This window comes from Stegostoma tigrinum, chromosome 10 (assembly GCF_030684315.1).
Source record: "Stegostoma tigrinum isolate sSteTig4 chromosome 10, sSteTig4.hap1, whole genome shotgun sequence".
Lineage (NCBI taxonomy): Eukaryota > Metazoa > Chordata > Chondrichthyes > Orectolobiformes > Stegostomatidae > Stegostoma > Stegostoma tigrinum.
The window spans coordinates 31,170,696-31,194,889 of NC_081363.1; the positions used below are offsets into that span (position 1 = coordinate 31,170,696).

The 24,194-nt window shown below is 41.1% G+C and overlaps 1 protein-coding gene across 6 annotated transcripts in view; it reads left to right on the forward strand.

Annotated features, from left to right (window-relative positions):
- Positions 1–24,194, forward strand: part of rtn1a (reticulon 1a) — a 192,608-nt gene that overhangs the window by 62,793 nt on the left and 105,621 nt on the right. The window lies entirely within an intron of this gene.

A 24,194-nucleotide genomic window follows, 5' to 3' on the forward strand; every position in this document is an offset into this window, starting at 1 on the left:
GAGTCACATGGAGGCCAGGCCAGGTAAGGATTGCAGATTTTCATCCCTCAAAGGCCTCATTGAAAAGATGGCTTTGGACTAGCTGCTTATTCTGGATTTTTACTGAATTCACATTTCACCATCTGCCATGTTGGGATTCAGACTCATCTCTACAACATTAGCCTGCGTTCTGGATTACTAGTTCAATGAGATTACAACATTGCCACTGCCTCTCCTGAACCAAGATTATATGAATTATTCAAGCTTTGTTAATATTTTGTGACCTGAATTGAGAACATCCTAGATTACTTAGTGAATCAGCTGCTACATAGAGTGAGCTTATAAGTTCCTTGTGCAAATTTGAACTTGGATAACTTTGGATAGATAGTTTTGTAATTGCTAACTGATTTCCCATGTGGTACATTTTTGGTATAATGAGTAGTGGATTTCTTGTCACAGCTATCCTGAACTGCTAGCAATTACACACATTTTCTCAACAATAACTGTTTGTATTCAGGGAATTATAACAACATGACTGACATTGAAGAAGAAAGGTTTATGAATTTTGCTTTCATGTACCATTTATAGTTTGTTTCTATCACATGTATATCCAAAGACACCAAAGATGAAATTTCTACTAGGACCATATAAACACCCTCTGCTAATTTTCTGGACTGTTTTTGTTTCCAGGTCAGTTGCCAGCTTTCTTTTTGCTCTTTGAGAAAAAAAAAGTTTTACTTTTGAGTTTTAGCTTGATCTCATGTTTCCATTCCTTTTCTTTACCTGATCTTTGCTAAGAAGGAAATATTTTTAAGATGTCGTTGTAGGATTGCCATTCTTAAAGGGTGTTCTAATCAGTGTAAGTGCTTCTGATTCAATCCACATTTATTACAGCACTGAAAATCTGGTCAAATAAGGGATGCTAAGTATTACAATATTTGGAAAGATGATTAAAAACTTGGTCGAAATGTGGGTTTTTATATGCGAGTCTTAAAGTAGGAGGAAGAAGTTTTTGGAACTGCAGAACATAGGAAAGAAGGTTGAACACATGGTTGCTAATGATGGAGCAATGGAGGGGTGTGCAAAAAGGCTGAGGAATTATGTATTCTGGAGCGGATTGAGGAGCAGAAGTGGTATGGAGAGGTGAAACTAAGAAAGGATTTTAGCACAAGGTGTTGAATTTTAAATTGAAGACCTAAAGAGACTTTGTATTCGTGTATATCAGCAAAAACAGGTGTGATAGGGCCTGAGTGGGATTCAGTAAGCTGATGTTTCCTGATTGCAGAGAATGATGACCAATGATTAAAAACCTCTACCCACTCATTGTGCAGAGAACATTTTAGATCTGTGTCCTGTTCATTCTTTAATGTCCCTCAGATTGATGCACTTGTATTGACTGGATCACAAGGCGTTAGTTAGCACACCAAAGCCTTCAGCCACCTAACTTTTAGGATCATGAGTTTTGGGTATCATGATAGCTGAGTGTAGAAGTGATGAATGCACAGGTAAGAGTTTCATTTGAATGGAGGCACGACAGAGTTGCTCTTTGTTACAAAAAATATATGGGATTAAAAGTTTCACTGGTAGATAATAGGATGCCAAGATTGGAAGTATCCAGTTTATTGATCAAGTCAGGGAAAAAGAATCGGTTGTGATGATACAGAGTTTGTGGTGGGGACTGAAAACATTATTTCATTTGTGGAAACTGACACATACGTCACTGGATATTGGACAACCAGCCTGACAATGTAAAGTTAATGGAGGGGTTGATACAATTGTTGGAGAGGTAGAACTGAGGCTTCAGATGAGGAAGAGATGTCCTCCTCTATATCACACAAACTTCTGGGCCGGCCCTGTCCAGAGATTCTGCCCATCCCTAATGCGTAGTTAGGTCCTGAAAACTTCATTACAACCCAGCATATTATTGGTCACGAGGTAGGTGGACTTCACAAGCTTCAAAATTTCCCCTCCCCCGACTGCATCCCTAAACAAGCCCAGCTCGTCCCCGCCTCCCTAACCTGTTCATCCTCCCTCCCACCTATCCACTCCTCCCACCTCAAGCCCCACTCCACCTCCTACCTACCAGCCTCATCCTGCCTCCTTGACCTGTCCATCTTCCCTAGACTGACCTACCCCCAACGTAACTTCCCATCTACACTCACTTCTACAGGCTCCATCCCCGCATCTTTGATCTGTCTGTCTTCTCTCCACCCAGCTGCTCCTTTTATCCATCTTCTATCTGCCTCCCCCCCATCCTATTTATTTCAGAATCCCCTACTCCTCCCCCATATCTGAAGAAGGGTTCAGACCCGAAACTTCAGCCTTCCTCCTCCTCTGGTGCTGCTTGGCCTGCTGTGTTCATCCAGCTCTACACCTTGTTATCTCATATTATTGGTCACCATTCCTTTTGGATTCCTAACAGTGACTAATCTGATAGTGAAATTTCATTCCAGCGCGTTTAACACTGGTATCTACCTGACAATGTGGAAAAAAGTGTATCTAGGCCGCACAAAGCTGGGCAAATCCAACCTGGCCAATTAACCCTATTGTCAAAACTTGATCAGCAGCAAAGTGATTAACAGGTTGGTGACAGCACTGTCAAGCAGCGCTCACAGAAGAATAACCTGCTCACTGACACTGAGTCTGCTGGTTTAGCTCTGACCTCATTGTAGATTTGGTCAGAAAAATGAACAAGGACTGAATGCCGGAGCTGAGGGGAGAGTGACTGCCCTTCAAGTGACATTGCGGCAACATTTGACTGTGTGTGGTATCAAGGAGCCCCCTGCAAAACTGGAGTCAAGGGGAATTTGTAAGTGGGGAAGGAAACTCTTTGCTGGTTGGATTCATAGCTGGCAGAAAGAAAGATGGTTGTGGTTGTTGAAGGTCAATCACTTCAACTTCAGGATATCTGTGCACGTTTTCCTCAGGATAGTGCCCTAGGCCAAACCATTTTCAGCTGCTTCATCAATGACCTTCCCTCTAACATAAAGTGGGGATATTCATTGATGATTGCACAATGTTCAGCACCATTCGTGACTCCTCAGACACTGAAGTAGTCCATATTCAAATGCAGCAAGACCTGAACAAGAACTGGGTTTGAGTTGATAAGTGACAAGTAATTGTAGATCATAGAATCCCTACAGCGTGGAGACAGGCCCTTCAGCTCAGCAAGAACACACTGATCCTCAGAGTATCCCACCCAGAGCCATTCCCCTGTAACCCACCAAATCTACACATTCCTGAATATGATGAGCAAATTAGCACGGCCAATCCACCTAACCTGCACATCTTTGGACTGTTGGAGGAAACCCATGCAGACACAGGAAGAATATTAAAAACTCCCACGTAGACCGTCATCCGAGGATGGAATTGAATCTGCATTCTTGGCGCTGTGAAGCAACAGTGTTAATCACTGAGCCACCATGCTGTCCACATTTAATAGTGAAGAATTCTGCACCGATAATGCTATTGTATATCAAGTGGAGATAACTAGATTGCACCTTTTTGGAGATGGTCATTGGTTCGAAATTTTTCTTTCATTCACTCCTGAGATACAGGCATCTGACTGGGCCAGCAATTATTCCCCATCCCTAATTACCCTTGAGAAGGTGATTGTGAGCTGCCTTCTTGAACTGTTGCAGGCCATGTACAATTCAAGCAGTCTCAATGCTATCTTCTCAAGGGCAATTAAAAATGGGCAATAAATGCTGGTACAGGCCGTGACACCCACATCCCATGAGTGAATTTTTAAAAAAACTTTGAATCACACGAGTGTCCAGACATGACCATATGCAACAGGAGAAAATCTAACCATCACCCTTTGACATTCAATGGCATTATCATCACGGAACAGAGTCATAGAGCCACACAGCTCAAAAACAGACACTTCAACCTAACTCATCCATGCTGATCAGGTTTCCTAAACTGAACTACTCCCATTTGCCTGCGTTTTCCCCATATTCCTCAAAACCTTTCTTATCCTTGTAGCTGTCCAAATTATAGTGAATGTGACAAGGTCAGCCAGGTGAACATCATAACTCGTTCCCGCCTCCCTAACCTGTTCTTCCTCTCACCTATCCCCTCCTCCCACCTCAAGCTGCACCTCCATTTCCCACCTACTAACCTCATCCCGCCCCCTTGACCTGTCCGTCCTCCCCGGACTGACATATCCCCTCCCTACCTCCCCACCTATACACTCCTCTCCACCTATCTTCTCCTCTATTCACCTTCAGTCCACCTTCGCTTCTCTCCCTATTTATTTCAGAACCCTCTTCCCCTCCCCATTTTCTGATGAAGTGTCTAGGCCCGAAACATCAGCTTTTCTGCTCCTAAGATGCTGCTTGGCCTGCTGTGTTCATCCAGCTCCACACTTTGTTATATCGGATTCTCTTACATCTGCAGTTCCCATCATCTCTCGTCAGACACCCTGTCCACTCTGAGAGCTGGCTCTGAGGAAGCTGGACCACTGTCAAGTATAATGAATGTGTAAATAAAGGATGATTTAGTGACGAGATACTGGCCTTTCTGGAGTTATTTCACAAATGTCTTGTAAATTTGTAATTGTGCCCCCCCTCTACCACTTCCTTTGGAAGTTTTTGCCATATGTGCACCACCATCTGTGTGGAAAAAATTGCCACTCCAGGTCCTTTTTAAATCTTTTCCCTCTCATCCTAAATCTATGTCCTCTGGTTTTGGATTGCCCTACCTTGGGGAAGGATCTTGGCTGTTCACCTTATCAATGTCCTTACTAACCGTGCTTCCTATATTTCCATCTGAATCATTTATATAAATGACAAACAGCAGTGGCCCCTACACCTGCACCATGCCATGGGTCACAGGCCTCCAGTCTGAGCACAACCCTCTACCACCAACTTCTGTCTCGTACGGTCAAGCCAGCTTTGTATCCAGTTGACGAGCTCTCCTTGGATCCCATATGATCTAACCTTACTAATCATTATACTACGCAGAACCTTGTTGAAGGCCTTATTATTATGGTGACAATGTTTACTGCTCTGCCTTCATCTATCTTCTTTATCACCACCTAAAACTCAATCAGGTTTGCGAGATAACAAGTTGTAGGGCTGGATGAACACATCAGGCCGAGCAGGAAAGCTGACATTTTGGGCCCAAACCCTACAGTTTCCCAAGTACAAAGATCTCTACTATCAACATTGTGTTGGTTACCATTGACCAGAAATTGAACGTACCCAGCTGTATACATAGTGTGGCTACAAGATTAGATCAGAGATGAGGAAGGAAAATAACTGACGTACTGAAATGTGACTGAAGTACTAGAATAAAGAAATCTAGCACAGCTTTTTAGGAATTTGGTGAGGCCAAAACTGTAATACTGTGTACAGGTCCATACCAAAGGAGGGAAATACATGCCTTGGAGGCAGTACAGTGAAGGTTTAACAGATTGTCAATTGGGATAAGAGGGTTGTTCTCTGATGCATGTCTGAGTAAACTGTCTGTAGTTTAGAAGATTGAGAGGTGATCTCATTGAAACATTAAAAAATTCTAAAGTGGAGTGAGAGGATATACAACAAAACCTTGTGTCCCCTGTTGCGGATTCCGTAAACAGTGGCTCATCCCCTATTTAAGGAATAATCATTTTATGACAAAGACAAGAAGGAATTTCTTCACTTGGAGGTTAGGAATATTCAGAATTTTTTACCCTAGAAGCTTGTGGCTGCAACAATCATTGTTGAACATATTGAAGATTGTGAGAGACAGCTGTTTGATCTCTCTGGACACACAGACTTAGAGCAGGTGGGGGGGGGGGGGATGGAAGTTCAGCTGAGGTAGAAGATCAACTATGGTCACATTGAACAGTGAAGCAGTCTCAAGAGGCCAAATGGTTTACTCGTGATTGTGGTTATGTTCTTAGCCTACACACATTCACTTTAATACAGCAGAATACTACATTTGTGTTGTCTGTTGCATCGAAGTCATTGACTGCATGCATCAACAGAGGCCCATTATTGGGAGTGGTTGGCATCACTAAAATATGTTCTTGACCTCTTGAAGGAAAGGCTTAACAAGAATGGTGGAATCTTTTGAGAAGTGATTCTGTTCTGTGATGATGTAAGGAATGACTGAAGATGTGACATATCAAGCACCAAGAATTTCTGACAATTAACTGGATGTCCTGGTGCTGTGCAGAGACATTAGGACATTCCAATACCTGATGATGCAGAAGACTGTCTAGGTGAAAGCCCTGGTAGTGAGAAGAATAGCAGCAGAGTTTAGCTCCAAGAAAACGTTTAACAACCTTACTCAGATTGTCAAGGCAAACAAGCAAATGGCACATGCTGCCAACTGAATTGTGAGCCTATTCCAGTACTGCTTATTTCACTGCACCTCATCACTGACTTACCAAGAATAACTATCAATCAATACCTGACCTTTTGAGTTCATATGCTTTACATCACCCTCACAAGTGTGATATTGTCACACACACTGCACCTAAGCTCTTGCACTTACAGGCAGCTATTTAACTGTAACAGCCAAATCACTCAAATATATTGCAGACTCAACTGCCATTCCTTCCTCTGTCTTGCTGCAGGGAGTGAAGCATAACAGGGAGTGACAGGAAAGTACTGAAGGACAAATGGACCTACATGTTTTAATTCCAATGGAGGAGACATAGTGGCCACTGTAAGAAGATGCATCATTAAGACTGTGGTCACTGATGCTGTTGGAGGGATTGATGATGAGTGTATTTCCACATGTAACCATCCTTCTGCCTTCCCATTTCCTCCTCATCACACTGTGTCTTCTCGCCACAAGCTGCAGATGTTTGAAGCACTTTTTCCTCCTCCCGTACCACAATCCAATCTTTGTTCCTTTTTCTTTTCAAATACCTAATAATTTGAACCTTTCAGTTAAAGGAAGATTAAATTTACTGTACATATTTTAGAGGCTAGATTATATAATGCTTGGCAGTGGCACAAGAGCCAAGGCAGGGAACAGAGAATGCAGATTGATGGAGGGCATGTTTATATTGGACTTGCTTTAAACAGGAGTCAGATGTGGACTCTAATGAACCAGGTTACAGAAGAATGTGCTTAAATAAAAGCAAAATATTGTAGATGGAGGAGATCTGAAATCAATTCAAAATTCTGGAGAAACAGAGTAGGTCTGACAGCAGTTGTGGAAAGAGAAAAACGGAATTAATATTTTGAATGCAGTGACTCTTCAGAAGCTCTTGGATTTCTGAACAAGAGTCTTTGGACACAAAGTGTTAATTCTGTTTCTTTCACTCAGCCTATGCTGCTAGACATCCTGCATTTCTCCAGCACTTTGTTTTTGTTACAGTGTAAGGTGGCTTGGTGTACACAATAAAATGTTTAGAGCACTGGGAAAGTCCGCCAGAAAACCTGCACTCAATTTCAAGCAGCTAGGAGGAGTCCAGCAATAATTTGGCATGCAGCTTTATGCAGAGCTTACAACTCATCCTTTCCTTTCCAGAGCAGATGTTTATGTCCATCAGAGTTCATGTGCAACCCACCAAGATGCAACATCCAATATCTACCCCATTACAGCACCAACAACTTTTACTGAGCTGCAAGTCACCTCTATTAAAGGTTTTGGTGCTGCAATGGAAGGTAGGGTTTCTGCATTGCACATTCAGAATTTTATCATGGATACAACTAGGGTTTCCAGGACATCGCATCAAGATGTCAATCTGTTTTCTAATTGATAATGTATCCCTGGGGAAGTGGCAGTGGCATACTGGAACATGTACCTGCTTGCTTCTGCCCCCACCCCTGTCCTTGCTGTTACCTATCAACCAACCCATATGAATGAAGACGAAGCAAAGTTCGTAGTATCTAGCCCCTGAGTGGTTTGAGATTATCTGAAAGCCCATCCACATTCCTCAGCTGAAAATCGACAGCCTCCCACCACCTTTGCTGAAGCTACTGGGAAAGCACCAGAATAGGCAAAGGCACATCAAAGCCAGACTGTAAGGGAATGTGCCAGGATGATTAGTTTAATTTTGTTTGCATTATGTAACATGTCAGTTTATTAAGTTAGATAGGAATGTGCTGTTTTTTTTTAAAGTTTGGTGCTTCCAGAAAGAAGACAATGCAATAGTCCCAGTGAAAAGTACAGACTATGTGACACTGACTGGGAAAGTGGGCCTGAGGATACTGGGTATCACTGTCATAATTTTGTTATGTAGACTGTGGGAAGAATGTGGCTGTCTCCTGTGTGATCACCCTTCCTGTTCCTGTTATTCTACTTCCTGCTGCACTTCCTCCTTTTCACTGTACTCTTGCTTCTAAACTTGCCACTCAACATGTGTAGCATCAGTGTATACCCACATAATGGCCACTTCTGTATCATGTAGCATACTATTCGAAATCTTGACATGAGCTGAAGGGCTTTTCCAGATTTGTCCAAATAATGAAACTGTCCCTGAAGGACAGTGATGGCGTGCTTTATGGTGTTCCTTCTGGCAACATTGTAAACCTATTGCACATGGGTGCATGGGCTGGACCAAAGTCATGAGCCATAGAAATTATGTGTAACCCTTGATATTCAATAGTCATCCTCTGATTTTTATGTTGGGTCAAATGAAGGAGGCAGAGAAAACTGTCACAAAATGATAAAATTGTGAATGATGCCTGAATAGTGGACATACATCGGCCTCAGTTTAACATTTAATCTACAATGTTTTGCCTCCCACAGCAGTAATATTCAATACTCAGTCCAGATTTTGTGTTCCATTCTCTTTTGTGTGACCTCACCACACAACATTCTGACTGGGACGAAAGGTTTATACTCGCTGAACCATAGCTGACACCATGGAGGCATAACCAGAGGTGCAAAGAAACTTGTTTTGAAGGAAGGGAGATAGAATCATGGAATTTTACAGCTCAGATTGAGGATATTCAACCCATTGTGTCTGTACCTGCTCCTGAAAGAGCTACCCAGCCAGTCCAATTCTCCAGCTCTACCTTCATTACCCTGTAACTTCATCCCTTTCAAATATATTTCACCTCTCTCTTGAAACTTCCTATGAAACGGCTCCACCACTCTTTCGGGTAATGCATTCCAAATCCTAACAACTTTCTGACTAAAGTAGTTACTCTGCATCTCACGTGAAGCTCTCTTGCTGACAACTTTGAAGTTGTAATCCCTAGTTACTGACATACTGACTAGTTGAAAGAGAATATTCTTTGCCCTGGTAATATTGTTCATAATTTTGAACACCTCAATAAGGTAACTTCTTAATCTTCTCTGCTCCAAGGAGAACAAGCCCAATCTCTCTCATCTTCAGTTGTATATAAAATCCTTCATTCCTGGTATCATTCTTGTAAATTTCCTTTGAACTCTGTTCAGGGCTTTAACATCCTTCCTTAAATAGCATGCCAAAAACTGAACACACTAGTTTAAATGTGGTCTGACCAGTGATTTGTAGAGATGTAGTATCACTTCCTTTTATACTCTCTGCCGCTATTTATAAAACCAAGGATCCTGTAGGCCTTCTTAATAACTGTTTCAACTTGCCTGGCTACCTTCAGGGAAACATGCACACAGATCTCTGCTCCTGCACCCTCAAATTTGTATCATTGAGCCTGTAATGTCTGTCTGTATTTGCTCTACCAAAATGTATTACCTCACATTCCTCTGCATTAATATCAATTTGCCAAGTGTCTTCCAATTTGGCCAACTTGTGAATGTCTCTTTGTCACTTAGCATCATCTCCACAATTCACTATTCTCCCTAGCTTAGTATCATCTATAAATTTAGAGATTTTGTCCTGAACACCCATCTTCAAATTATTTATATAAGTCAGAGAAAGCATAGGTCCCAACACAAATCCATAGGGAGCACCACTTCCAACTCGACTCCAATTTAGAAATGCCCATTTCTACCTACCCTCTTTTCCAGCTTCTAATCCATGCTGCCAAGACCACATCAATCCCAGACATTTCTAATTTGCTATTCAACTTGCCCCGTGGCTTTGTATCAAATACTTTCTGAAAGTGAAACCTGTAACATGCACATCCTGAACCACATCCACTGCCTGTGTCATCTCATCAGAGAACTCAATCAAATTTGTCATTGACTTATTATTAACTTCTCTAAATATGTTTATCTTATCCCATATTACAGCCTGCATCAATTTCCCCACAATTGGTGTCAAACTGATAGATCTTTAGAGGGAAGAGAAAACTTAATGTGCAATAATTTTGGCCTGTGAAAACAATATTCCACAATACTAGCAAAATGCCCTGGATTCAATGCCTACCTCAAAATGTTCTGCGGTTTTGTGTCTTCAAACCAGAGCCTTCTAATTGTGAGGTGAGAGCCTTAGTAAAATGAACAGGCTGTTGCAGCTAAATGATTAAATCTCACTGAATGTATAATACTACACTGTATTTTTCTTAGGGTAATGTATCCTCTTATTAGTAAATCTTGGACTCCTTGGACCACTGACTACTGCAGTAGTTTTTCTGCAGTCCTGCTGACATTTCAAAATGATAAATCTTCGAGCAAAATGTTATTGTAGTGTTTCTGAAACCCAGTGGGATATAGTATTATTATTATTATTATAATTATTATTATTATTTCTGTTGTGTTTTATTCAAAGCAGAAGCAATGAATTTCCATTCTTTGAAAAGCTTCATCTTTAAAGGGTTAATGGATAAAAGATTAATATTGGCTAGCCCCTTTACTAAAAATAACTCTCTAACACAAAGGAACAGTTCTAATTTATTGGGAGCAGAGGTTTTGATTTTTATTGTGCAGCCTAATTGAATAATGAAATAAAGAATGGAAATCACTCTTTCACTGTTAGGAATAAATATGTTTCATTCTGTAAGTGGGCTTGGCATTTGAAGAATATATAACTAAAAATTCAACACAGGAATCAAATTGTGTCGCCACAGTTTTATGCCATTAATATTTTAACTGCATTAGACATGTAAAAATAGAAACTAGGTTGTCTGTATGTGATGTTCCGTAACTAAACACACAAGGTTTGGAGATAGTATATAATTAGAAGAATAATCTTCTTAGTGTTCCAAAGATAGCAACCATATAACAACAGAAATTGAGTACAATTGAACCTTAACTGCAATAATGTTTGTAAGTGCTTGAATTCAATTCAGTAGTTATAACTTTCACAAACTTTTCATTTCATGATCTACCATAATTGAATGTTATTGCGAATTTCTAGTGTGGAGTAAAATTAGCTGACTGTGCAAGTCTAATGCTTGGCTTTGAGTGAAGAGGCCAGCAGAAATTCGTGAAGCTATGGGAGATAACGAATGGCTGGGCTGCTAGCATGTGTTTTCAAGAAGATGTACATTTCAAAATGGAAATTTAGTTTGTCTGTGATGGGAACCTTACCAGTAGGACTTCTAACCCATAAATGAATAGTGAATTGTGAAGCTTAGACGATGCAGCTAGAGAATTAAAATTTTAAAAGCCACTGTCAGGCAATGGCTGTCAGTTTCCAAATTAGGTTTTCATCTTTAATTGGAATTTTATTAATTCTATTATTATTTCCTCTTCAAACTTATAATAAGTCATCTTTCTTACATTATATTAAGGTACTGCATTTCAGTTTTCAACTTAGATCAACATTCTTTGGTAATAGTTGTTGCAGCATAATGGGGCACAATCTTAAAATTAAAACTTATTCATGTCTGAATGAAATAATGAAATACATTTTCATACAAAGAGCAGGAGAAATTAATGCTCCTCAGAATTTATTTAGGTTGGGGCAATTGAAATTTTCTGGGTGAAGATTGACAGATTTTGTTTTGGTGAAGTTATTAATGGACATGAATCAAACAGGTCAGTGGAGGTGAGGTACAAATCAAATGTGATCTAATCAAATGGTGTAACAGACTCAAGGGCTTAGTGGATTTACTTCTGCTTCCTAGATCTCTAAGTTAGATCAATATTGATAACAGAATTAGGTATAATGCATTACTAATCTTAACATGAGAAAGCATTACTGTAAAATTGATGTTACTATGATGCATAAATACAAGAATGTGAGAAATACAAGGCTCAGATTTTAAGAAGTTAAAATAAAATGCCTGGTATGGCCTGGAAATCACATCTTTGGGGTCTTCAACTAGAGAAGTAAACTTAGAACCTTAAACTATAGTTATGGTCCAACTTATGAGATGGAACATTTTATTACACTTCAAGAGGAACAAAAATGCCAATGAGACCATTATAAATATACAAAAATCGAATCATATCTCCAGAGAACCAAATGAAACTGGGAGTTTTTGAAGCTATTTGATTTTTAGGGTATTGTTTTGCAACTTTTAAATTGAGTATTGACATCTTTCAATCCTGTAGGTTAGTACTCTATAAAAATAGTTCTCATAGTTGAATGATTTATAGATTATCTGGCTGGTCTTGTGCTTTAAGAAGTTCCTTCAAAACACCATTGGAGCATACATAATAAATATAATGTGTATCACATTTCCATAAATTACACTTTTTCTCATCTACGAGGTTGACCAACTTCTTTGTTGTTCCATCACTTGTAAATTGTTAGTTCAGCATTATTTATGAGCAATGTGGCTCGGATTTTTGTCAACTGGAAAAAGTTTCTATTTCATTACAAACTGACTCAAATGATTCTAGAGATGGAGAACAAAAAATGCTGGCGGTCACAGCGGGTCAGGCAGCATCCATGGAGCGAGAACAAGCTAATGTTTAGCCCGCAGGCCCGACCAGCCCGCCTCCACTGACACCCTCATCCGCCTAGCCAAACTCGTCCTCACCCTCAACAACAGCTTTTCTGATGAAGGGTCTAGGCCCGAAACATCAGCTTTTGTGCTCCTGAGATGCTGCTTGGCTTGCTGTGTTCATCCAGCCCCACACTTTGTTATCTCGGATTCTCCAGCATCTGCAGTTCCCATTATCTCTGAGCTAATGTTTAGAGCCTGGATGACTCTTCATCAGAGCTTAAACAAGAACTCAACAACCATTTCAAAAATAATGCAGTGTGGAGCAGGAGGAACAGAGCAGGCCAGGCAGCATCAGAGTATCAGGAAAGTTGACGTTTTGGGTCGGGACCCTTCTTCAGAAATGAGCAATCTTTCCGGAGGGAGGAGGATAACTTCTTCAAGGTAGGCTTCCCTGGAAGAGGCATCGCAGTGGGGTTATAACTCACTCAGAGAAACCGATGCTGGAGTCAGAGATAACACAGTGTGGAATTGGAGGAACACACCACGCCAGGTAGAATCGGAGGTGCACGAAAGTTGATGTTTCGGGCTGGGTCGTTCCTGACCCAAAATGTCAACTTTCCGACTCCTCTGATGCTGCCTGGCCTGCTGTGCTCCTCCAGCTCCACACTGTGTTATCTCTGACTCCAGCATCGGTAGTTCTTATGTCTCTGAACCATTTCAAAAATGTCTCCTGTAACATTTCTTAAGATCTAATCACTTAAATGATATAAATGACATGGTTTGTTCAAATAGCTATGAAATATACACAATAAGTAAACAATGGATGAATTTTAAAAGCACATAGCCTAGTTTTAGAGATAAAAGCCTTGCAAAATATATCAACAGATTTTTGAGAGATGGGGATTGATGTTATTTAGTGCAAAAGAAGCAACTGACATGAAAGGAAGTGATGAACCAGAGGCCATTATCTTCTTGATTCAGAGGCCTGTGACATAAGAACATAAGAACTAGGAGCAGGAGTAGGCCATCTGGCCCCTCAAGGCTGTTTTGCCATTTAATAAGATCATGGCTGATCTTTGAGACTCAGCTCCACTTACCCTCCCACTCACCATAACCCTTAATTCCTTTACTGTTCAAAAAGTTATCCAGCCTTGCCGTAAAAACATTCAGTGAGGTAGCTTCAACCACTTCACTGGGCAGGGAATTCCACAGATTCACAACCCTTTGGGTGAAGAAGTTCCTCCTGACCTCAGTCCTACATCTGCTTCCCTTTATTTTGAGGCAATGCCCTCTAGTCCTAGTTTCACCTGCTAGTGGAAACAACCTCCCTGCCTCCACTTTATCTATTCCCTTCATAATCTTATATGTTTCTATAAGATCTCCCCTCATTCTTCTGAATTCCCGTGAGTATAAGCACAGTCTACTCAGTCTCTCCTCATAATCCAAACCTCTCAACTCTGGAATCAACTGAGTGAATCTCCTCTGCACCCCCTCCAGTGCGAGTATATCTCTTCTCAAGTAAGGAGACCAAAACTGCTCTCAATACTCCAGGTGTGGCCTCACTAGGACACTATACAGTTGCAGCATAGCCTCCCTGTTTTTAATCTCCACCCCTCGAGCAATGGCAGACAAAGTTCCATTTACCTTTTTAATCACCTGCTGCACCTGCAATCCTACTTTTAGTGATTCATGCACAAGGACACCCAAGTCCCTTCGCACAGCAGCGTACTGCAATTTTTTATCATGTAAAACATAGTCCATTTTGCTGTTGTTCCTACCAAAATGGATGACCTCACACTTATTAACATTGTACTCCATCTGCCAGACCTTTCCCCACTCACTTAGACTATCTATATCCGTCTGCAAACTTTCAGTGTCTTCTGCACACTTTGCTCTACCACTCATCTTAGTGTCATCTGCAAATTTTGACAGACCACACTTAGTCCCCAACTCCAAATCATCGATGTAAATTGTAAATAATTGTGGTCCCAACACTGATCCCTGAGGCACACCACTAGCCACTGAACGCCAATCAGAAAAAAACAACCATTTACCCCTACTCTTTGCTTTCTACTGGTTAACCAATCCTCTCTCCATGCCAATACATTACCTTTAATACCGTACAACTTTATCTTATGTAGCAGCCTTTCGTGTGGCACCTTTTTAGCTGCCCTCTGGAAATCCAAACACACCACATCCACAGGTTCCCCATTGTCCACAATGCAAGTAATGTCCTCAAAGAATTCCACCACATTCGTTTAGCATGACCTACCCTTCATGAACCCATGTTGGGTGTTCCCAATGGGACAATTTATATCCAGATGCCTTGCTATTTCTTCCTTAATGATAGATTCAAGCATTTTCCCCACTACTGAAGTTAAGCTAACTGGCCTATAGTTAGTTACCGGCTTTTTGTCTACTTCCTTTTTTAAACAGTGGCATCACATTGGCTGTTTTCCAATCTGCGGGAACCACCCCAGAGTCCAGTGAATTCTGGTAAATAATTTCTGGTGCATTTGCTATTTCCCCCATCACCTCTTTTAGTACCCTGGGATGCATTTCATTAGGGCCCGGAGACATGTCTACCTTGAGCCCCATTAGCTTGCCCAGCACTGCCTCCTTAGTGATAACGATAGTCTCGAGGTCCTGACCTGCTATAACCTTCTTGCTATTAGTTTTCGGCATATTATTTGTCTTCCACTGTGAAGACCGACACAAAATGCCTGTTTAATGCCTCCGCTATTTCCTCATTCCTAGTTATTAAATTGGCCTTCACATCCTCTAAAGGATAAATGTTTACCTTCACCACTCCCTTACGATTTACGTATTTATAGAAACTTTTGCTGCCTGTTTTTATATTCTGAGCTCGTTTACCCTCATAATCTATCTTACTTTTCTTGATAACTTTTTTTGTGGCTTTCTGTTGGCCTTTGAAGAGTTCCTAGTCTGCTAGTTTCCCACAATTCCTTGCTTTTTTGTATGTGTCTTTTTTCAACTGATGCTTGTCTTTATTTCCTTAGACATCCATGGCTAACTATCTCTTTTTGTACAGTTCTTCCTTATCACTGGAATATACTTCCGCTAAGCACCGTGAAATATTATTTTGAAAGTCGTCCACTGTTCCTCAACTGACCCACCATAAAGTTTTTGCTCCCATTCTACCTTAGCTAACTCCTCCCTCATTCCTTCATAGTCTCCTTTGCTTAAGCACAGGACGTAGGTGTTGGATTTAACCTTCTCACGCTCCATCTGTATTTTAAATTCAACCATACTGAGATCGCTCCTTCCGAGAGGATCCCTAACTGTCAGATCGTTAATTATTCCTGTCTCATTACACAGGACTAGATCGAGGATAGCTTGTCCCCACGTAGGTTCCATTACATATTATTCAAGGAAATTATCACGGATGTATTCTATGAACCCCTCCTCAAGGCTGCCATGAGGGATCTGGTTTGGCCAATCAATATGTAGATTAAAATCCCCCATGATAATTGCTGTACCATTTTTACATGCATTAGCTATTTCTATGTTTATTGCCCGCCCCACCACGATGTCATTATTTGGTGGCCTATAGACCACACCTATCAGTGAGTTCTTCTCCCTGCTATTTCTAATTTCCACGTTTCTATAAATATGTAAGTACTGAACATTTTGTTCAGTAGAACCTATATCATCTCTCACTACTGCCCTGATATCATCCTGAAATCACTGCCCTGAAATCAGAGGAACACCACCTCCCTTACCTTCCTGTTTGTCCTTCCGAACAGTCTCATACCCTTGGATTTTTAACTCCCAGTCATGACCATCCTGTAACATGTCTCTGTAATGGCCACTAGATCATACCCATTTGCTATGATTTGCACCATCAATTCATCCACCTTGTTTCAAAAGCTCTGAGCATTCAGATAAAGTGCCCTTATGTCAGTTTTTGGGTCCTATTACTTCCGTTACTGACAACTCTTGAGTTCTCCTTCCCTTTAACGTTTTTGCTTATTTTCAATGGAGTTGAAGCTTTCTCATCACCTGCTAATCTGCTGCTTGCCTTATATTAATTGCTATTCTCCCTCTACACACAACTTCTCCCTTCCTCCCTACTTACTAAAAGTCCTATTAACCACCCTATTTACCCCTTTCACCAGAACACTGGACCCGGCCTTGTTCAGGTGGACCCCATCCCAACGGTATAGATCCCTCCTGTCCCAGAACTGATGCCAGTGCCCCATGAAAAGGAAACCCTCTTTCCAACACCACTCTTTTAGCCATGTATTTACTTCCCAGATCCTCGCCTCCCTATGCCAATTTGCATGTGGCTCAGGCAGCAGTCCAGAGATTATGACCCTTGAAGACCTGTTGTTTTAACTTTGCTCCTAGTTTTTCATAATCCTGAAACAAGTCTTTCTTCCTAGTCCTGCTCACATTGTTGGTACTTATGTGGACCACAGCAACTGTATCCTCCCCCTCCCTCTCTAGTATCCTCTCAAGCCAGTCAGAGAGGTCTCGCTCCCTGGCACCGGGCAGGCAGCACACCATGTAGGGTTCTCTATCCTGCTCCCAAAGGACACTGTCTATCCCCCCAAGGATGGAATCCCCTACAACTACAATTTGTCTTTTTGCTCCCCCCTCTTGAATGGCCCCCTGGGCCATGGTGCTATGGTCATTTGACTCATCCTTCCTGCTGCCCTGTTCCTCATCCCTGCAGAGAGCAAGTGCCTCATACCTGTGGGGCACTGTCAAGGTCTGCAGCTCCTGTGTTCCTGTCTGCAGGGTCCTGCTACCTGCCTCACTCGCTGTCACATATTGCTGTCCCTGCCCGTCGTTCGAATTAACATTAGTTAAACTACCAGGTGTGACTGCCTCCTGGAACACAGTATCCAGGTATTTCTCCCCCTCCCAGATGTGCCGCAGTGTTTGGAGTTTGGATTCCAGCTCATCAATTTTGAGCTGGAGCTCCTCAAGCAGCCAACACTTGCTGCTGATGTGGTCACTGCCATTCTCAATGGGATCAGCTAGCTCCCACATCATACAGCTACAGCACATCATCTGGCCTGCCGTCTCTACTTAGTTAATTATTTAAAATGAATTAGTTTTCTTTTTTGGTTTCGCAGTGTTTGCTGTACCAGTAAATTTACTCCATTGTATACTCAAACAGACTCTTATAATTGAAAAGCTTACCTTCCCAGGCTGCCCTCGCGCTTTCTCCTGGATTCCCGCCACTGAAACAATTCCATAAAATGTTGCATACATTTAAAGGGGACAGATAGGTATTGCTGTTAAAAGAAAAAGATGCATGAAATTTATAGAACACATTGTAACCAGTTAAGCATATAATATCATAAAATGTTTTTGCTCCAGGATGTATGAAACAAGCAAGGTAGTCGAAATGCAAATGGCAGGGCTAATTGAATTATGGGCCAAGATTTTTTAGAAGGCAACATTTTCTAGATTACCACCCAAAGAGTAGTGGAGAATATATCACCACTGTTACTGGCTACCCTGCAGCCTTTTAACATTAAAGTAGAAGCTCTGTTAGTGATAGCTTGGTCAGGAGTTCTCTTGTCTGATAGTGTCAGAAATTATAATATATAGGGCTGGAACCAGAAGTCCTAGAGGTCAGGATTGCATAATGGTGGGTATCTCTGAGCAGAAAGCGGAGGTGAGGCCCATGGGGCTTGCAGAATGGGTGGATTATTGTTGGTGGAGTCGGATGGCTGAGGCTTAGGGGAGAGATCACACATTGAGGACAGACTTTTTGGGTGGGAGCAGCTGAAGGGGGCGGTGACTCGAAAGGAGGACAGTGGTGAAGCCTCACCCAACCCCCAACCCCCCCAAAACACACTAACCATTATCAAAGACAAGTAACTCTTGCCTCAAACTCAAAATCTGAGTGTACCTTCCACGCACCCCCTCCACACCAAGTGATTTGGAATTTTGAAACCTAGCCAAGTGTTATAATGGGATAACCTGTAATAGCAGCCCTTGATGAAATTAAGCAATTAACTCTGTTGAAACTACCATCCCCCCCACCCCCCACCACCCTGCAAATTGACACAGAACCTGGCTTTTAAAATACAAAATACACTGAGCATCACCTGCTGTTAGTCAGCTCCAGAATTATTTTGCCTTAACCTAAAGGGACCTGCATTTCTAACATCGCCACACAACTATGAAGGAGTTCTACCCACTTGAGTGCAGCTTCAACAACATTGAAGAAGCTTGGTTCCATCTGAGACCAGACAACTATTGATAAACCTTATGGGTACTGTAATCCAACTAATAATTAATATACTTTAGTAATTGTAATATACCACACAACCCTTTCCTAGTACTTAAAAACAAAACCCTGAGTATTACTATTTAATTAGAGGAATTGTGAAGAGTAAATGTGCTAAATCACTTATGTCACTCTTGTTTTTCTCTGAATGTGGTTACTCCATCAACAGAGAGCATGCGTCTTCCCTCTCGTGACTTCTCACATTCTTAACTGTTTGCTGAGTCTCTGTCTTTTCGCTGCTTTTGATGTTTTAAATTGTTTTAAGCCATTTACGGACAACAGTTTTCATTGAGTTAACCTGGCGGGACCACACAAAAGTGATTGTAATAAGTTCAGCCAGGTAGATCTCATAGAATATTAATTCCCAGATTGGGCTGTTAATCTGGTTTAATCAGGGAGCCCTTGCTGACAAACACGAACAGGAGTGTCAGACTTCGTGTTCACTCTGACAGCTGGCTCTGAGGAAGCTGGATCAGTGTCAAGGACTCTCCAGGTGTTAATAAAAAGTGACTTGTTGATGGGATACCAGCTTTTGGGGAGCCATTTCACCTCCCCATCCCAGTCATTTGCTCCTTTTTATCCAGCTGTCCCCTTTTGTCCTCCCACTGACTTTCGGTGGTGACACTGAAAAGGTCTGCTTGAGTTCTTAGGCTTATGGGTGAGCACACATTATTATCAGTGACTGTGGTTTCTCTAGCTGTGATGCCTGTCTGCCCCTTTAAGTACATTCTCAAGTTGGGGGAGGTTACTACTGTTGGCAATTTTAAAATTCTTGCAGCGTATTAGCCCATAGAATTTTTGGAATGGACCCACCTCTTAAAAGTGATTTGCTTTAGTCTTTGGAACTACACATCTCTCTGTATGGCTTTGTTTCAAATGCTCTTGAATTGCTGGTGATCTGTCTCCAGGACCAATTCTCATGTATTGAGAATGGTAGCCTTCATCTGCTTGTAATCAAATGACATTTCAGTGGTTAGCATGGAATAGACCTCTTGAGCCTTCCCTGTTATCTGACCCTGAATCACAAGGGTCCATACTTCTTGTGGTGTTCTTTTTAACTGTCCTCCCTGCTACGTTTTTTGGAATGTTGTTAAAATGACCTCGGGTGACCCTCCTCAAATATGGGAATTAGTGTGGGTGTATTCATCAGTTTCAAAGCTTTGTTCTAGGATAGTGAGATGTAGATCGTTATCGGTTTATATACAATGGTTTTTCCTCAGCAGCTTCCAATAATAGAAGTTCTTTCTGAGCCTATGCTCTGACGCTCGCTGTGTGTCCATCTCTAGTTGTCTGACAGGTTGTTAAACAATTTTGAGTGCTAACTTCTTTTAAATGTTCTTATTGTGGACTGAGTCCCAAATGCTGAGGCTTCCATTCCATTTTAATGTTTGAATCAAACTGCCATTTTCTAATGTTAGAGTGAGGTAATTTTGTTGAGGTAGTTTAATTTATTATACGAATCATCTTAGCCATTTAGTTTTCGTCTTTTGACTTCGAGTCCATTTATTTTGACTTGTGTCTTATATTTGCATTTATTTTTTCAAATTTCATGGCTTGATTTTTAAGGATTTAGACTCGATATAAGGAACAATTCTTGTTACAGAATAGATTGCGAGTTTCAAAGAATAATCTATTCCTTTATTCTCACCACCCATCTGTAAACAGATTGAGATTTAGTTTATCTACTTGTTAAAACAGTGGTGGGGGCTTTGTCAGTTCCACAAAAACAGTGTTGTAAAGTTAATCTAGGGGTACCGTTTATTTCACACTCTTAAGTGCCTGTAATGAATGATGCAGAGCTGGATGAATGGGGAAGCTTCACACTGCAGGCCATTTGCAAACAAATTATAAGGAATAAGTAGATTACTCAATTAAGTACAAAGAAATTAAGAAAAACCGGTTTATCAATGTCCTTGCTTTTAAGGTGGCATTTAGAAGTCTAAAGCCAGATTTATCTCTTTGGAGTTTTTGCTTTGAGGGTAATGGGGCTAGTTGTTTGACTAGCTGGCAGTTAAGGAGTGATTAAACTGTTTCCTTTTGTTTCAAATTTCTTCTAAAATGTCTTCTGAAGAAAATTGCCAAGATGTAAATTCTGCTTTGCTATTTTGATGAAAGAAGATTGGTTGATTATTTAGAAAAAAGCAAATACAGGTTGTTGTTTTGCTTTTTACAGGCCAGAAGATTTTAGCCAGTTGTTCGGGCTTTCGATATGATCAGCCCAGTGACGTATGAGGGAGCATTGGCCCCTTAACTGACTATGTTTTAAAACTGTAAAGGTTAAAAGGCTGCTGGCTTCAATACTGTAGGAGTCATGTGACCAAGACTTTTTGTATTGCAGGGAAATCAGTTACCATTGAGATAAAAGCTTCCATTGTAGATCAACAACTGTCCATGGCCACATCCCAGAGGTTAAGTAGAAAGTCAATAATATGTCATCTTACAGGACAGGAGTAATTTGCAATCCTATTGTGTATAGCCTTTTCCTGGAGACTGTGCGTCTCTGTGGCAGTTTATATCATAATATTTAGCATTCCAGTTCCATCAGGTGGTACTTGAGGCATTGACTGTCTAGCTGACTTCTGTTTCTGAGAAGCACCTGGAAGGCTAGTCATGCGAGTGTAGCATCCATGTTTAGTTGAATTTTTAATATTTTTATAAGTGATGAAATAATAATATACATGTATTAAAATGGGTGCTCAATCCTTTTGTGACCGTGTGAAAATATGACCTCAAACATTCTGATGTTGACTAGACAACTATTTTCTACAGCAGCGGAAGATAAACCTATTTTTTGAAAAACATTTCCATATTATGTCAAATATGTTAAGTGACCATAGATTAAATAGAATGTGGTTTATTTTAGAAGTACTGTAGCAGTAAGGCTGACTCTACTTACAATGCTGAAACTTTTAGTAAATTATTAATTTAAATTTTTGAGGCCACTTCTAAGATTCTACAAGACATGCTAGTTTCCTCTTGTAGAAGCTATCACAATAACAGCAGAACTTGCTTAGTAACTTGACCCTCTGACGTAATAACTCTTGACTAGGGGAACAGCTTGACTAGGGGAGCAGCAAGTCCTGGAGCACAAGTCTTCAGTGTTATTGTCAGAATGTTATCAGGGCCTGTAGCCTTTGCAGTTTCCGGTGTCTCCAAATGTTTCTTGATATCACATGGAGTGAATCAAATAGGCTAAAGGCTGGTATCCATAATGCTGGGCTCCACTGGAAGAGGCTGCGATGGATCATCCACTCGGTACTTCTGGCTGAAGCTTGTTGCGAAAGCTTCAGTTTTATCTTTTGCACTAATGTGCTGGACTCTTCCATCATTGAGAATGGGGATATTTGAGGCGCCTCGTCCTCCAGTGAATTGTTCAATTGTCCACCACCATTCACAACTGGATGTGGCAGGACTGCAGAGCTTAGACCTGATCTGTTGGTTGTGGGCTAACTCAGCTCTGTCTGTCACTGCTGCCTATGCTGTTTGGTGTGCAAGTAGTCCTGTTTGGTGGCCTTACCAGGTTGACACCTCATCTTCAGGTATACCTGGTGCTGCTCCTGACATGCGCTCCTGCACTCCCCATTGAACCAGGACTGATCGCCTGGTTTGATGGTAATGGTTGAGTGGGGGATATGCTGGGCCATGAGGTTACAGATTGTGCTGTAGTACAATTCTGCTGCTGTTCACGGCCCCAGCGCTTCATGGACACCCAGCCTTGAATTGCTAGATCTGTTCAAAGTCTGTCCCATTTAGCATGGTGAGAGTGCCACACAACACAATGAAGGTTATTTTCAATGTGAGGGTGGGACTTTGTCTCCACGTGGACTGCAGTGGTCACTCTTACCGGTACCGTCATACTGTCATGGACAAATGCATCTGCAGCTGGCAGATTGGTGAGGAGGGGGGTCAAGTATGTTTTTCCCACTCATTGGTTCCTTCACCACTACTGTAGACCCAGATTAGCAGCTGTGTCTTTCAGGACCCCACCAGCTTGATCAGTAGTACTGCTGCTGAGCCACGCTTGGTGGTGGACATTGAAGTCCCCCACCCAGAGTACCCTTGCCATCCTCAGTGCTTCCTCTGAATGTTGTTTAACATGGAGGAGCACCGATTCATCAGCTGAGGGAGAGTGGTACATGGTAATGAGGAGGACTCCTTGGCCATGTTTAACCTGAAGCCATGATCCTACTAAAAGAAAGTGAATTACATTTAACAGTTCTTGCTGTGTTCTTTTATCATCCCTAATTTACTGTATTCATATTGTTCATGTTAAATCCACATGTGAAATATTGACAGTGTTTCACCATTGTTGTCGGTGGTGACATTTCTCTCCTGACGTCATCAAGAAATTTACGTGTAATATTATGTTCCTAATTGCAGCTTCACCGCTTATTCATCTTGGGCATATTGCCAGTTGTCCATTGGTGATGATGTCAATATTTACAAAGGTTAACTTGCAATTTGTCTTCATTGAACATAATAGCACTTTAAACTTGCTTACTTGCTTATTCTTTTCGATCTTTTTGTTACTTGTATTGTTCCTATGGGATGAACAACAGTTCTTCCTAACACTTGATGAGCAGAAATAATGCAAAACAAATTCTGGCTTTGTACTTAAAATATGACAGGGTCTTCTATGACCACTGTTTGAACACTATACATACTATAAACATACCACCATAAGCATAATCAGTTTGGTCCTAATTTGCATCTGATATTTTGCTACAGTTGCTCTGAAGTAATCTTAAATAGGAGCAAGCAAAAAGCATGGAACTTGATGGAGAAGAGAGTTAGAACACTGCCCACACGTTAAATTTTCCAGTTGGTGCCTGCAGCTAATTTGACAGAATGTTTCCTGTGTCCACACCTTTTAAATTTACATTCATCCAAACATTGGTTTATATAAAAAGGGTGCAAGTAACTGAAAGAGGGAGGTTGAGGACATGATGCAGATTCCTAGCTGTAGATATCACCTAGATGCCAGGAATGTAACTTATGTTGCTGAGAAGGAAGTGGAATATGATGTGAGTTTTGTCTCCAGGATATTATATGTTGATGCAGCAATAATTACATTCTGTCTTGTAACATAAACTGAATGTGAATTGTATTGTATTGGGATCACAGCAGAGATTTATTACAGCTAGCTGTTATAATTAACACCCGTTTTACACAATTTCAACCAATGACAGGATGAATGTAAAAGTAAAGTTAACCTATTATCTCTGCATTAATATGCAAGTTCCTACCAGATGCACCTGCGAGACTGAAAG